The following is a 15352-nucleotide window of genomic DNA, read 5'->3' on the forward strand; positions in this document are numbered from 1 at the left end:
CAGATCGATTTGTGCTCATGGAAGAAGTGCAATGCATTGTGGGTTATTATGTAGTATGCTGTAGTGTAAACGCTTCGCATACTGTTTGATGGACTGAGTAAGCAGGATGCAGGATGCATAGTATGAGTATGTAAGGATGTAGTAGACAGTATGCGGTTTCGAACACAGCCATTGTGAACTGAATAAAGTTTATTCAAATGTCCGTCGCGTTGCATCTTGGGCAATTTCAGTATGAGTAGTGAACACACGATGTATACTCAACATTTCTGGCGAATGCAGTATGCATCCGGGAACTTCTCGCATACTCAAAATCGCATACTGCCAGTGTAAACACACTGCATACTCAGTAAGTTAGTATGAGTAGTACGTAAGTATGCGGTTTCGAACACAGCCCTGGATTAATCATTATGGCCAATAATGCAAGACAGGAAAAGAATGTGCACAGTTAATTTCAGGAAGTAGTGGGGCTGTGAAAATGGTCCATTCGGCGTGACTTCCCTCGTTATTAGGGAGGTCAGCCTATTGTTTGCCTCTGTGCCAACTGAAGGCAAATCTAATGAATCCAAAAAAATCAGTTATCTCATTTTTATCAGCATGTGTTGTTTGGCTGTATAAGGATCTGTAGTATGTTTAAAAAATCCTTTGAATTTCATCCAAATCGGTTACCTGTTTATTATTAGTAGGGTCTAAGATTTTATATTTGGTATTTTCAGCTTGTTGTTTTCTAATTCGCCATGCTAGGAGTTTGCTTGCTTTAGGTCCTACCTCATAATACCTCTGCCGCATGTACCGTAAATTTTTTCTACTTCCTAACCCAATATCTTATCTATATCCTGCTTAGTCTGTCTAATTTGGCGAGTTACATCAATATTTTTATTCCTCAAATGTGATTCTTCCAGAGCCTTTAATTTATCCTGTAATTGTAGCAAGTCTTGCGACTTTTTCTTTTTAAGCATTTTGAGCAGTCTTACAGAATTCTTGCAAAAAAAAAAAAAATCCTCCCTGGCTGGGGGCAGGATGATCATTACAGAGCACTTTTTTTTTTTTTTAACTAACTATCTTTATTGGAAGCAATTTCAATACAACATATGATACAGTGTGATGGACAGAACTTCCAGAAAATCATTTTTTCCAATATTTTAAACATCCACCCACCCCCTACCCCACCCCAAAGGAGAGAGGTTCTCAATGAATGTGTATTGTCCCAATGTAAACAACACAGAATATACAACAAATACAAAAACAAAAGAAAAACAACAAAAAATAGCTAAATGACATTAAAAAAATCAAATTAATTAATCAAAATAAATAAGTACTAAAATAAATAAATAAAACATAAAATGAAGGGAGGGCTCAGTCATCATAATCAGGCATGAATGTCAACGATTCAGTGTAATTTAAGAGAGGTCTCCAAGTCTTCTCAAACAAATTTGGGGAACCATGAAGAGAAAATCTAAGCTTTTCAAGCCGGATGGACAGTAACACCTCCCGTTGGAAATATTCTGTTTGATTATCATTGCTAAATGCATTCATTGTTAAATGTTGTCTTGAACTGCACAGAAAGCTTAAGTTGACTCAGCAGGATGAGTGACTTGCCTGCATTCTCCAGAATGCTGACTGAGAGCATCTTACCTATGCTGACAGTGTGTGTTACCCTTTTCCTGTCGTCAGTGCCACATTTTACCTAAACTACAAGAATTTTTATATTAATCTATCACCGCAAGTGAAAAATCTGGGTGTAATCTTCGATTCTGAGCTGAATTTTATCCAACACATTAAGAACATCAGCAGAGTTGGTTTTTATCACTTAAAAAACACAGCCAGAGTCCGCCCTATTCTCTCTCGGGCCAACACGGAGACGCTAATGTATGCTTTTATCACCAGTCGTATTGATTATTGCAATGGCCTGCTTTCTGGTCTTCCGAAGCAGAGCATTAAAGGTTTACAACTTTTACAAAATTCAGCAGCTCGTGTCCTGACGAGGACTAGAAAGTAGGCCTACATTACATCAGTTTTAAAATCGCTGCATTGGCTCCCTGTTTCTCTCAGGATCGATTTTAAGATTCTCTTAATGGTTTTTAAGTGTCTTAATGGTCTTGGGCCTTCTTAGCTTTCAGATCTGCTTTTACCCTATCAGCCTCCGCGGACCGAGCGCTCCTGTGGCATGCGTCTCCTCCAAATACCTCATGTTAACTGAAAGACTCAGGGTGAGGTATCTTTCAAGTTCTATGGTCCTAAACTCTGGAACGACTTGCCCCGAAAGCTCAGGGACGCGGAGAATGTTCACATTTTTCAGAGCAGGCTCAAGACCCACCTTTTTGGTCTATGTTTTAAATGATATTTATTTTTAGTGTAGTCTTGATTTGGTATCATTTGTTACTTATTCATCTGCTTTATTTATCTTATTTATGTTGTATTTGCTCATTGTCCTGTTAATATTTTATAATGCTTGTGCTTTACTCTATATTTTAGCCTCATTTAGCCTTTTTTAGTCTTAAGTTTTTATGTTTTTACCTATTGTTATTTTCAAGTGTTTCCTCTGAGGGAGCCCTCTGCATCAGCAGCGGGGCTCACTTGTGGCTGCCAGACTGCTGTGCTGTGGGTTCTTGGTGGAGATTTGGGGATCACTTCCCCATCTCCTCTGGGTGTCCTGTGCAGGAGCCCTGGTTGCCATGGGCGACCTGCTGCTCTCGATGTAGATGGCTCCTGGGTGTGTTTCCTCTTCTAACTCATCTGTGCCCAGCCTTATATTCTATTTTAATACTCACTTCATTAGTTTATGGTGGAGGAAGGGGGGGTGGAGGGATGGTCTGTGTTCTTGTGCTGTATCTTTGGTTTTGGGGAAGACGGATTGGTGGGAGCAGTGGGTGGAGCGGGTTTGCTTTTAATCTGTGAAGCACTTTGTGTTGCAATTTTTATGTCTGGATTCAGGGTTGTTGGGTGATGCAGGTTGAACCGACAGCACAGATGAGTCTTTGTATTTCATGTATCTACACATGCACACGCACACGCACACACACACAGTTGTACCCCCCCACACACACACACTCACACACACACACAGTCTTGTATTTCTATCCTTGTGGGGACCGTCCATTGACTCCCATTCATGTCTAGCCCCTAACCCTGACCCTTACCCTAACCCTAACCCACACCACAACAAAGCCTAACCCTAAAGAAATGTTTTTGCACTTTTACTTTTTTCAGTAACAACAACATGGTCAAGAAAACACTGTTTCTCCTACTTAGGACCGGAAAAAGGTCCCCACAAGGCACGTCGTTCCACGTTTTGCTATCCTTGTGGGGACATTTGGCCCCGACAAGGATAGAAATACAAGAACACACACACACACACACACACACACACACACACACACACACACACACACACACACACAATTTTGGAAACAAACTGACAGCCTTCCTATTAAGGTGTGGACTTAAAAGGTTCTTCAGACTCCTTTTCCATCATGTGAACATACAAACTGCACTTTTCAAAGACACATTCTTCAACAATTGTTGTTTTTTTTATTATTATTATTATTATTTTTTATTTTTTTTTTTTTGCATTTTCATAATGAAGATATCAGTAAATTGATCAATATTTACAGAGGGGGGCTGCTGCTGGGGGCTGAGGGGCTTGAGGGGGCCTGCAGCTGGAGGCCTGAGGGGCCTGAGGGGGGCCGGAGGAGGGCTTCTGCGGGTGGGGGCCTGAGGGGGGCCGGAGGAGGGCTGCTGCTGGGGGCCTAAGGAGGGCTGCTGCTGGAGGCCTGAGGGGCCTGAGGGGGGCCGCAGGAGGGCTGCTGCTGGGGGCCTGAGGGGGGCCGGACGAGGGCTGCTGCTGAGGGCCTGAGGGGGGCCGGAGGAGGGCTGCTGCTGGGAGCCTGAGGAGGGCTGCTGCTGGAGGCCTGAGGGGCCTGAGGGGGGCCGGAGGAGGGCTGCTGCTGGAGGCCTGAGGGGCCTGAGGGGGGCCGGAGGAGGGCTGCTGTTGAGGGCCTGAGGGGGGCCGGAGGAGGTCTGCTGCTGAGGGCCTGAGGGGGGCCTGAGGAGGGATGCTGCTGGGGCTCGGAGGAGCCTGAGGGGGGCCGGAAGAGGGCTGCTGCTGGGGGCCTGAGGGCTGCCTGAGGAGGGCTGCTGCTGGGGGCCTTATGGTGGCCGGAGGAGGGCTGCTGCTGAGGGCCTGAGGGGGGCCTGAGGAGGGCCGCTGCTGGGGGCCTGAGGGGGGCCGGAGGAGGGCTGCTGCTGGAGGCCTGAGGGGCCTGAGGGGGGCCGGAGGAGGGCTGCTGATGGGAGCCTGAGGAGGGCTGCTGCTGGGGGCCTGATGGTGGCTGGAGGAGGGATGCTGCTGGGGGCCTGAGGGTGGCCGGAGAAGGGCTGCTGCTGGGGGCCTGACGGGGGCCGGAGGCGGGCTTCTGCTGGAGGTCTGAGGGGGCCGGAGGAGGGCTGCAGGTGAGGGCCTGAGGGGGGCCGGAGGCGGGCTTCTGCTCAAGGCCTGAGGGGCCTGAGTGGGGCCGGAGGAAGGCTGCTGCTGGGGGCCTAAGGGGGGCCGGAGGAGGGCTGCTGCTGGGGGCCTGAGGGGGGCCGGAGGAGGGCTGCTGCTGGAGGCCTGAGGGTGGCCGGAGGAGGGCTGCTGCTGGAGGGCCGATGGGCCTGAGGGGGCCTGCTGCTGGAGGCCTGAGGGGCCTGAGGGGGGCCGGAGGAGGGCTGCTGCTGAGGGCTTGAGGGGGGCCGGAGGAGGGCTGCTGCTCGGGGCCTGAGGGGGGCCTGAGGAGGGCTGCTGCTGGTGGCCTGAGGGGGGTCGGAGGAGGGCTGCTGCTGGGGGCCTGAGGGGGGCCTGAGGAGGGCTGTTGCTGGGAGCCTGGCAGGCCTGAATGGGGCCGGAGGAGGGCTGCTGCTGGAGGCCTGAGGGGCCTGAGGGGGGCCGGAGGAGGGCTGCTGCTGGGGGCCTGAGGGTGGCTGGAGGAGGGCTGCTGCTGGAGGGCCGATGGGCCTGAGGGGGCCTGCTGCTGGAGGTCTGAGGGGCCTGAGGGGGGCCGGAGGAGGGCTGCTGCTGAGGGCTTGAGGGGGGCCGGAGGAGGGCTGCTGCTGAGGGCCTGAGGGGGTCCGGAGACGAGGCTTCTGCTGGAGGCCTGAGGGGCCTGAGTGGGGCCGGAGGAGGGCTGCTGCTGGGGGCCTGAGGGGGGCTGGAGGAGGGCTGCTGCTGGAGGGCCGATGGGCCTGAGGGGGCCTGCTGCTGGAGGCCTGAGGGGCCTGAGTGGGGCCGGAGGAGGGCTGCTACTGGGGGCCTGAGGGGAGCCGGAGGAGGGCTGCTGCTCGGGGCCTGAGGGGGGCCTGAGGAGGGCTGCTGCTGGTGGCCTGAGGGGGACCGGAGGAGGGCTGTTGCTGGGAGCCTGACAGGCCTGAATGGGGCCGGAGGAGGGCTGCTGCTAGGGGCCTGAGGGGGGTCGGAGGAGGGCTGCTGCTGAGGGCCTGAGGGGGCCGGAGGCGGGCTGCTGCTGGAGGCCTGAGGAGCCTGAGGGGGGCCGGAGGAGGGCTGCTGCTGAGGGCCTGAGGGGGGCCGGAGGAGGGCTGCTGCTGAGGGCCTGAGGGGGGCCGGAGGAGGGCTGCTGCTGGGGGCCTGAGGGGGGCCGGAGGAGGGCTGCTGCTGGAGGGCTGCTGCTGAGGGCCTGAGGGGGGCCGGAGGAGGGCTGCTGCTGGGGGCCTGAGGGGGGCCGGAGGAGGGCTGCTGCTGGAGGCCTGAGGGGGGCCGGAGGAGAGCTGCTGCTGGGGGCCTGAGGGGGGCCTGAGGAGGGCTGTTGCTGGGAGCCTGGCAGGCCTGAATGGGGCCGGAGGAGGGCTGCTGCTAGGGGCCTGAGGGGGGTCGGAGGCGGGCTGCTGCTGGAGGCCTGAGGGGCCTGAGGGGGGCCGGAGGAGGGCTGCTGCTGAGGGCCTGAGGGGGGCCGGAGGAGGGCTGCTGCTGGGGGCCTGAGTGGGGCCGGAGGAGGGCTGCTGCTGAGGGCCTGAGGGGGGCCGGAGGAGAGCTGCTGCTGGGGGCCTGAGGGGGGCCTGAGGAGGGCTGCTGCTGGTGGCTGAGCGGGGCTGCTGCTGCGGGCCTGAGAGGCCCGGGTGGGGCTTCTGTTGGGGGCTGAGGGGGGCTGCTGCTGGGGGCCTGGTTGAGGTCACTGCTGTGGGTCTGTTTGGGACTTCTGGTGGGGGCAGATGTTGGCCTGAAACCCTTGGCGCACGTGGGGCTTTCGCCGGAAATGTGCGTTTGGCTCCAGCTGTGGGCACATATTGTTTTTCAGTTGGGGGCCTGGGTGGGGCTTCTGCTGGCGCTCTGGCTGGTGTTCCTGCTGGGGTCCTGGGTGGAGCTTCTGACGGGGGTGAACGTCGGGCTCGTGCCCTGGGTGCACCCGGGGCTCTCGTCGGGAATGTGCCTGGGTATGGAGATCATTTTATTTCTTTATTGTTCAATCAATCAAAAACGGTTTTGCAAACGAAAAAGAGAGTTGAGACCAAAAAACATAAAGTTGCAATTAAAAAATAAAAGTTCAATCAAATAGAATAGATCTGAGAACTAAATAATTTAAGTGACAACCCCACCATTTTTTTTTTTTTTTTTTTTTGTAGATCAAAATAGAAAAAGCTTTGGTTTTGAATTCTGAAGTTTTGCTTGCAAGCTCAAAAGTTTTGATTTTGAATTCAAAAGTTTTGCTTGCAAATCCAAAAGTTTTGCTTGCGAATCTCACTGAACTCAATGGGTGGGGCCAACACTGGTGGAAGAGAGAAGAGCTGCTATTGGTCGTTTTGACCTCGCTCCACCGCCTGTCTCTGCGCTGTTGCTGGCTGCTTCCGCATTCGCTAAAGGCCAGGCCACATTACAGGCTTTTTTCAGTCTTCCCCGATTCAGAGACCACACACTAGAAGACAACAGAGGACAGATCGCACTAGATCTTCCTCTCCTGATCTTCTAGTGGAGTCGCTGTGGAACAGACTAGAAGATTCTTCATCAGAGAATCAGCTCCTCACTCTTCCAAATCTCACGGAGTGAAACTTGACTTTGAGCAGTTTCCCTTCAGTCCTGTGTTCACATTAATCTCCACTGTTAATAATAAGCGAAGAGCTCATTCCCTAAGGATACATTATCAAAAAAGCGATTGTTTGAGTACTGCACTTGAAAGGCGGTTTCAACCATTACATTCATAGTTAGAGCGGGTTTGAAAATGTTTATATTGTGTTATTTTATGACGAATAATTATAAGTTTATGTACCTGGGGCTCCTGGCTGAGCGAAGTATTAGTTAAGTATGTTGTGTTTCGGAAGTGTTCAATGGAGATCCTGGTTGGTAAGTTTGGATTGTGCCGAGTGTTCGGGGAGTCGGTACTTAAAGGGAGGGGAAGGGTTTAGTTTCTTCTGTGTTTTTATGTTTGGTTTTATTGTAAGAGAAGCATTTTCTTCAGGTTTTTTGCTGAGAGGCTAGGAGGTATATTACTGTCAAACCACTTTTCTTTTCTCATGAACAAGGTTGTAAAATTTGTCAGTTTTAATGTTAATGGTTTAAATGGGCCTGTCAAACGAAAAAGAGTGCTAACATACTTAAAAAAGATTAAAACTGATATAGCCTTTATTCAGGAGACTCATCTCACTATAGAAGAGCACAAAAAATTAAAGAGAGGGTGGATAGGCCAGGTTTTCTCCTTGTCTTTTAACTCCAAGGCAAGAGGAGTCGCTATTTTGATAAATAAAAATATTCTCATCACTATCCATGATACAATTACTGACCCATTAGGCCGCTACGTTTTGATAAATTGCCAACTTTACTCAGAACAATGGACTTTGCTAAATCTTTATGCTCCAAACTATAATGATGTTTCTTTTAATCCAGGACATTTTTCTTAAGGTATCAGGAGGTCATAAACATATTCTTATGTGAGGAGATTTCAACTTCTGTTTGGATCCAGTACTGGATAAATCTTCAACCTCCATTTCCAAAACAAACTCAGCCTTAACTACTTTGTCATTTATGAATAATTTAAATCCAGCAGACGTCTGGAGGCAGATGCAGCCCCAAAACATAGACTACTCATATTATTCGGGCCATCATAATTCACATACAAGAATCAATTTTTTCTTACTGTCAACACAGTTGAGTTACAGAGCATTAGAGTCCGAATATTTACCAAGGATTCTCTCTGATCATTCCCCCCTTACTCTGTCAATAGAAATGCCAGAAAAAGGACCAACTTTATACAGGTGGCATTTGAATCCAACCCTCCTAAAGAAAACTGACTTCTGTACTTTTATCAGGGAACAAATCAAACTATTTTGTGAAACAAATTGCGCCTCCTCACCCAATAGTTTCATATTATGGGATACATTAAACGCTTATTTAAGAGGACAGATAATTTCCTATACAAATAGACTTAAAAAATCTTATACAGCAGAATTGGAAATTTTAGAAAGTGAAATTCTGAGCCTGGAGAAAAATTTTCAACATCATAAAGGTAAAAAGACTTACAATTTATTGGTCAATAAAAAACTTAAGTATAATACATTAAGTACTTATAAAGCTGAGAAGAATATTTTGAGAACAAAGCAAAGGCACTATGAATTGGGGGGAAAAGCTCAAAAAGTCCTGTCTTGGCAGTTCAAAAGGGAGGAAAGTTTAAAAACAATTAATCAAATTGGAAATAAATGTGGATGTATAACCCAAAATCCAAAAGAAATAAATGAAACCTTCAAAAACTTTTATGTTAATCTATATAAATTAGAATCACCGGAACATCTGTCTGCAGTAGATATATTTTTATCTAATCTAGGACAAGAGGTATCTAGATCTCCCATTGACTTCAAAAGAAATCCAGGAGGCTTTATCTTCTTTACAATCCAATAAATCACCAGGGGAAGATGGGTTTCCTCCTGAATTTTATAAAGAGTTTAAGTATTTGCTTGTGCCTCTTCTTATGGATGTGATAAATCTAGCATCCAGAACACAAAGCCTTCCTGACTCCTTTTTTTTGGCTATAATTACAGTGATCCCTAAAAAAAAACAAAGATCCCCTAAAGTGCTCATCTTATAGACCGATCTCCCTTTTGAATGCTGATTATAAAGTGATTTCTAAAGCTCTAGCAAATAGGCTGAGTAAATATTTACCAAAACTGATACACCCAGACCAGGTGGGTTTTATTCAGAAGAGATCCTTCTCCCAATAATTTATGCAGGTTGTTTAATATTATTCATGAGGCAACATCCAGTGCTGAACCCAGTATAGCTGTCACTTTAGATGCTGAAAAAGCCTTTGACAGGCTTGAATGGCCTTATTTATTCAAGGTGTTATCTAAATTTGGATTTGGTTCTTATTATATCAATTGGATTAATACACTTTATAGAAAACCACAAGCTAAAATTATCACTAACGGACAAATTTCCACTGTTTTCCCCCTGAACAGGTCGAGCCGACAAGGTTGCCCCTTATCCCCTGGCCTTTTTGTTATCAGGCAAGATTCAGAGATAAAGGGGGTAAAAGTGGGTAGGACGACACATAAAGTTAATCTTATGGAAGATGATATTATTCTGTATTTAACAAACCCGTTCAATTCTCTGGCTAAATTACAATCAATTTTACATCATTTTGGGTTTGTTTCAGGATATAAAGTGAATTATGAAAAAAGTGAAATTCTTCCCCTCTCAGACTTTGATTATGTGGAAGCCCATTTAAATAGGACAAGATACCTTGGAATAATGGTGGATGAAAATTTAAAGAATCTGTACAATCTTAATTATGTGACACTAATTAGTCAAATAACAGAGGATCTGAAAAAATGGATAAATCTACCTATTACCTTGATTGGCCAGATAAATTGTATTAAAATGAACATATTGCCTAGACTGCAATACCTCTTTCAGTCCTTACCGATTCCATTACCATTCAGTTTTTTTAAGAACCTTAATAAACATATTAGACAATTCATATGCAATGTTAAACCTCCAAGGTTTTCAACTGAAAAACTTACCTGGGACTTTAAATTGGGGGGTCTTAAATTACCAAATCTGAAAAAGCATTATTTGGCAGCCCAAATACAACTTGTTTCTTTTCTTTTTGGTAGGGAAAATATCCCACCGTGGGTTTTAATTGGAATGTACTAACTCAAAGAAACTGTTCCTGCGGATTTTGTTTGTAAGTGGACACCCAAAACTATTTCTATTAGAACTGACAACCCTGTATTAATACATGTCATCAAAACATGGTAGGAAATTCGTAAAAATGTTGGACTGGAAAATAATTTGTTACCCAAAACACCTCTGAAACAGAATGGACTCATACCCATGTCACTGGACAATAAGACCCTGGACATCTGGCACCAGAAAGGAGTCTGCTATCTGGAGGACTGTTATAAGAACGGATCTCTTATGTCTTTTGAGGACCTGAGGAGGAAGTATGATCTGTCCAGCAGAAACTTCTTCTGTTACTTACAGTTAAGATCCTTTCTTAAAACTACTCTTGGACATCAGATGACTCTGCCTACACTCAGTGAGCTGGAGAGATGACTTCATGAGGGCAACGCACCTCGTCTTATTTCAAAAGTGTACTCTGTCCTGATGGAGGATACTCCAAAACCAGGTCTCCATAAGCCAAGGGAGAGATGGGAGTTGGACTTGAATATGTCAATTCGTCCAGAGCTCTGGTCTGACTTATGTCAAAAAAGTTGAACTACCACAATTAATTTCAGATACAGGCTGACCAATGATCATTTTCTCCATCAAACCTACATCACACCAGAGAAGCTGCATGAATATAAACCTGAGATATCCAGCTTGTGCTTTAGATGTGGTCTTGAAAAGGGCTCCTTCCTGCACTGCACATGGTCTAGCACTAAACTTAATACATTCTGGCATGATTTCTCAGACATTATAACAAGACTCCTGGGAGTACATCTCCCATCATGTCCTCAAATGTGCTTGTTAGGGGATTTAACAAATATTGAAGCTCATTTGAGAAGAACTCAAAAGAAGTTTCTAGCTTTGGCCTTATGTGTTGCCAGGAAGTGCGTAGTCACTACATGGAAGTTTGATTCCATGTTTCCATGATTGATTGAATAATAAAGAAACAAATTTATCTCCATACCTGGAACCCCAGCGGGTGGGGTTTCTGTTGGGTGCCTGGGTGGGGGCACGTCTGAGGCCCCCACCCACTCGGTGCAAACTGGTTCATCTTGGATGACTGCTGTAAATACATCGGTTCAGAACATGTTGCTTTCACAAATGTCCAATATACACCTGCCTCACACACACACACACACACATCTGCTAAATCTAACAATATGAGCAAAATGAAACAGAAAAAGCCAGTAAAGTTGTTGTGGAGTGCTGCCAATTCAGAAAACGTTGGTTTTGTTATTTATTTCCAGTAATAATGTGAAATATTGACTTGAAAACAAGGGTTCTTACATTTCTCAGTGAGCGGTTGGTTCTCCTGTTGGCTTGTCCTCCGCCAAACGCCCTGGAAAACTTGAATTAGCCAAGAACTGGAAACAAAAAGCTCGTTCACCATCTATAAGGGCAGTTTTTTAATGTTTGGATCATGAAGGTCTACAGCAAGAGGCTGTATGTCTGCATTGGAAGACGAAAAAATTTAAAATGAAACCCAGTTAAAACTGGCTGCAGATTTGAGTGGATCAAACAGTTGCTATGGAAACGGAGTCGGACTCTGGTCACATGACCTGGAATCGAGTCTGACTCGGTTCATGAATTTGATGATTCTCGAGTTGACTAACTTTGACTTGGACTTGAGTCGAGACGCTTTCACCCAAACACAGACTGAAAAAGAAAAGTATGTGAACGTGTGTGTATGTGATGTGCGCGTGCATGCACGATACGATTAATGTACTAAAAGTCTGCGAGCATTAAACCCCACCGCCCGACCCGGGCTACGGCCGGGTTGTGAACCCGGCGGGCACGCGGAGTGACGGCAGGGCGGGACGCAGCGCGGATCGGTCCGGTTCCGAGCTCACGTTCCGGGGTCAGGCCGGGCCGAGGAACCCCGCGCCGCACCCCCTCCCCGCATGCTGCCCCGGTGACGGCCGTGAGAGAGCCTCCAGCAGAAGAGGTGAGGAACCGGAGGCTGTGGACTCTGGTCCTCGTTCTTCAAGCGGAGCAGCTGAGAGCAGTGGCGGTTCTAGCTGGTTTAGCGCCCCGGGCTGTAGCAGCCCAAGCTGCTTTGCGGGGTGGGGAGGGTGGGGTGGCTATGGCTATGGGACTTTTAATTCTAAGAAGAAAAAAAAGTTAATTTTGCTTCAAAATGACCATGAAAGCACCTGAAATCTTTATTTGGAATTTACCTGCCAGTTTATTTTACACCCTAAAAAATGAATGGTAAAAAACAACCCAAATTGGTTTATTTTTTAACCCAACAGTTAATCAATATTGAACCAGCCCAACAGTAGTTATTTTTACCCAACAAAATGGGTTGGTCTTTTTAACCCAACAGATGGGTTCATGGGTCAAATCAGTTTTAGTCCGGGTTGATTCTACCATATGATTGGGTTGAATATTGGGCTCATTTTTAACCCAACTGTTGCATCAAATTAATTTCAGCCCTGGGTCAATTTTACCATATATATTGGTTGAATGTGCCCAAATTCTGGGTCAAATTGACTACAATTCTGTGTTAATTCAACTAAACACATTGGTTTAGTCTTCCAAAAATTTTGATTCATAGATGAATTAAAGAAATACAACAGACAGATCCCTGTTTTCAGCCTCACTGCTAGTGTCCAATAGAAAGGAGACACTCTTACAGTTGGTACCAGCTTGGCCACAGGAGTTGCTGGAAGGTGCAAGGACCCACTACCTTCAGGGCTCCACTCCAGATTTTTTTTTTTGGGGGGGGGGGGGGGGGGGGGGGGGTCTCCCTGAGCCTTTGTCACTCCCATGACGACCACAAGGCAATGGTGCTATTTTACCCATAGCAGGGGGGGTTGCGACATGCAGACAGGAGTCGAACCAACAACCTCCCAATTGTAAGACAATTGCGTTCCCCACTAAACCACAGCCGTCCCGACAGCTGGCAATGCAAACGTTATACTTATTGTGTAGCTAGCGAGCTACACACTTTAGCTAGCTATTTGGTTAACGCTAACTACATGGAGGGCGCTCACTCAAGCATATTTTTCTGTGGATGACATTACATGATGACTTACTTATTTACATTACATTTCTAATTCACATGACATGACGCTGCACAGTTGCGTGAATTAGATATGTAGACTAAATAAGCACAAACCTGCACTGCATCAGAGAGCCAGAGGACTACTTCTGTTCTTCTGTGTTGCAGACAGAGAAGACGGAAGTGACACACGGACCGCTGACAACCCAACAGTGGTCAAAACAACCCATGTGCCGAGTTTAAAAATCTGTGTTGGGTCTGATGGACTCAAACCCAACACAAGAGTTGCAATAAATAACTCCAAATGTATCATAATAGCCCAAATTGGGTTGCCGATTTCATAATCCAGCGATTGGGTTAACAAAATGACCCAACATTTTTTAGTGTGTATGCAGACATATTATACAGCTGTAGCATCAAAGTTAACGGAGAAAGAAAGAGAGAAAGCTCCAGCGCCAGGATCTGTTTACTTCCTATCCTGTGGCTCCTCTCTATTTTTTTTTTTTTTAATCTTTTTTCAAATGCAACCATTTAGACCAACAGGAACAATGATTATTTCTGATTACATTTCTGTGTACATCTTGGGTGACGCAGGTTGAACCGATGGCACGGATGAGTCATTGTGTTTCATGTATCTCCACGCACGCACGCACGCACACACACACACACACACACACACACACACACACACACACACACACACACACACACACACACACACACACACACACACACACACACACACACACTCCACATCACTGTCCATCACCACACAGTGTCCACACCTGCACCAATTTGTGTTACTGTCAGTCTATTGATAAACTCTCCTCCTCTGAATCACTACCTTGTTTGTTTGTTTTTTTGTCTTGTAATTTCTTTCTCATGAGAAATTGTATGCATTACAGGTCTTTATCCCATTTTTCCATAGATCAGGAGTATTCTGTGTGTTTCTCTTCCCCTTTAACGTCTACTTCTAATAACAGTATGTAGTTTCTTGAGAAAGTTAACACTTATGTATTTCATCAAACATACATGTCAGTGTAAATTGCAACTTTGGTTGGTAGAAAGAAATAACCATGATCCAATAATCAGCATAGGGCAGTATGAAGATTCTCATCAATGTCTGTATGCATTTGTCCAGGTAAAGCTCTTGAAATGCCTCTGCTGTGTGAAAAGGAGTCATAGGTAGATACCATTCAACCTGACTGCAGCCCTTTAAACTGATGCTGACATGAAATTCTGACAACTGAAATTCTGAAGTTCTGTAGTTTTCACATCAGGCCACAAGTCAGCGCTGTTTGTTTAAGTAATGACACCTCACACACACATATGCATGCAGAAAACAATACACATTAACAATGACAAGTACACAGATGTTTAGCCACCGCTGTTGATATAGTCCATCTCCTCGTTGATATATAGTCCATCTCCTCGCGCATGTGCAATAGTGCCATTAATTACGGCAGCCACCTTGGGGTCCCGACCCCACTTGGAGACCAGAAGTGATTTCTTGGGAGCGCCAAATAATTTTGGAAAAACATAAATGTGCATAATTAATTTTGAATTAAATTATTTTGGATAGGGAGCATTTTTTAAAGTGTAAGATAGCTGTCAATTAGAATTTGTATGCAGAAACGCATCTGTGCAAAGCCTGAAAGGCATTCCACTGCTTTCCTCCAATAAACCCAATGATGAGGCCAATCAGTGAATGTGTGAACGCTGCCATTTTCAAACTGATAACTTAAAGGCACAATAACTAAGAAATTTACTCTTCCCATTTTTCACATGTCATCGAAGAAGCATTCCCTTTCAATAATCTGTTGTCTCCATCAACAAATGTCTTCATCAAGTTTTTTTTTCTTTCAAAAGTTTCAATTTCAGGACAGAATAACTCCGATGGGCGGGGCTGGACTGTCACACTTCTGGGTTCCAGAGCCAATCATATCGGTATGTGAGTTCCTGAGGTTGCCAAATAAGCAGTGCAGCAATCCATATTTTCTGACTGCGTGCGCGCTACAATGGCAAAGCACCTGAACTTTCTAAACTCACTTAAACTCAAACTGTCAACCTGCACGACGCCCTCCAGAGAGGAGGAGGGGGAGGAGTTATATGTAGTATGTCGGAGTACGTTATTAGTTATTATTAGTTATTAGTGTACTTGCAAATCTACTGAGCCACAATCAAATGGAATTTTGTGAGCAATTTGT

Source organism: Salarias fasciatus, chromosome 6 (genome assembly GCF_902148845.1).
Source record: "Salarias fasciatus chromosome 6, fSalaFa1.1, whole genome shotgun sequence".
In the NCBI taxonomy this organism is placed as follows: domain Eukaryota; kingdom Metazoa; phylum Chordata; class Actinopteri; order Blenniiformes; family Blenniidae; genus Salarias; species Salarias fasciatus.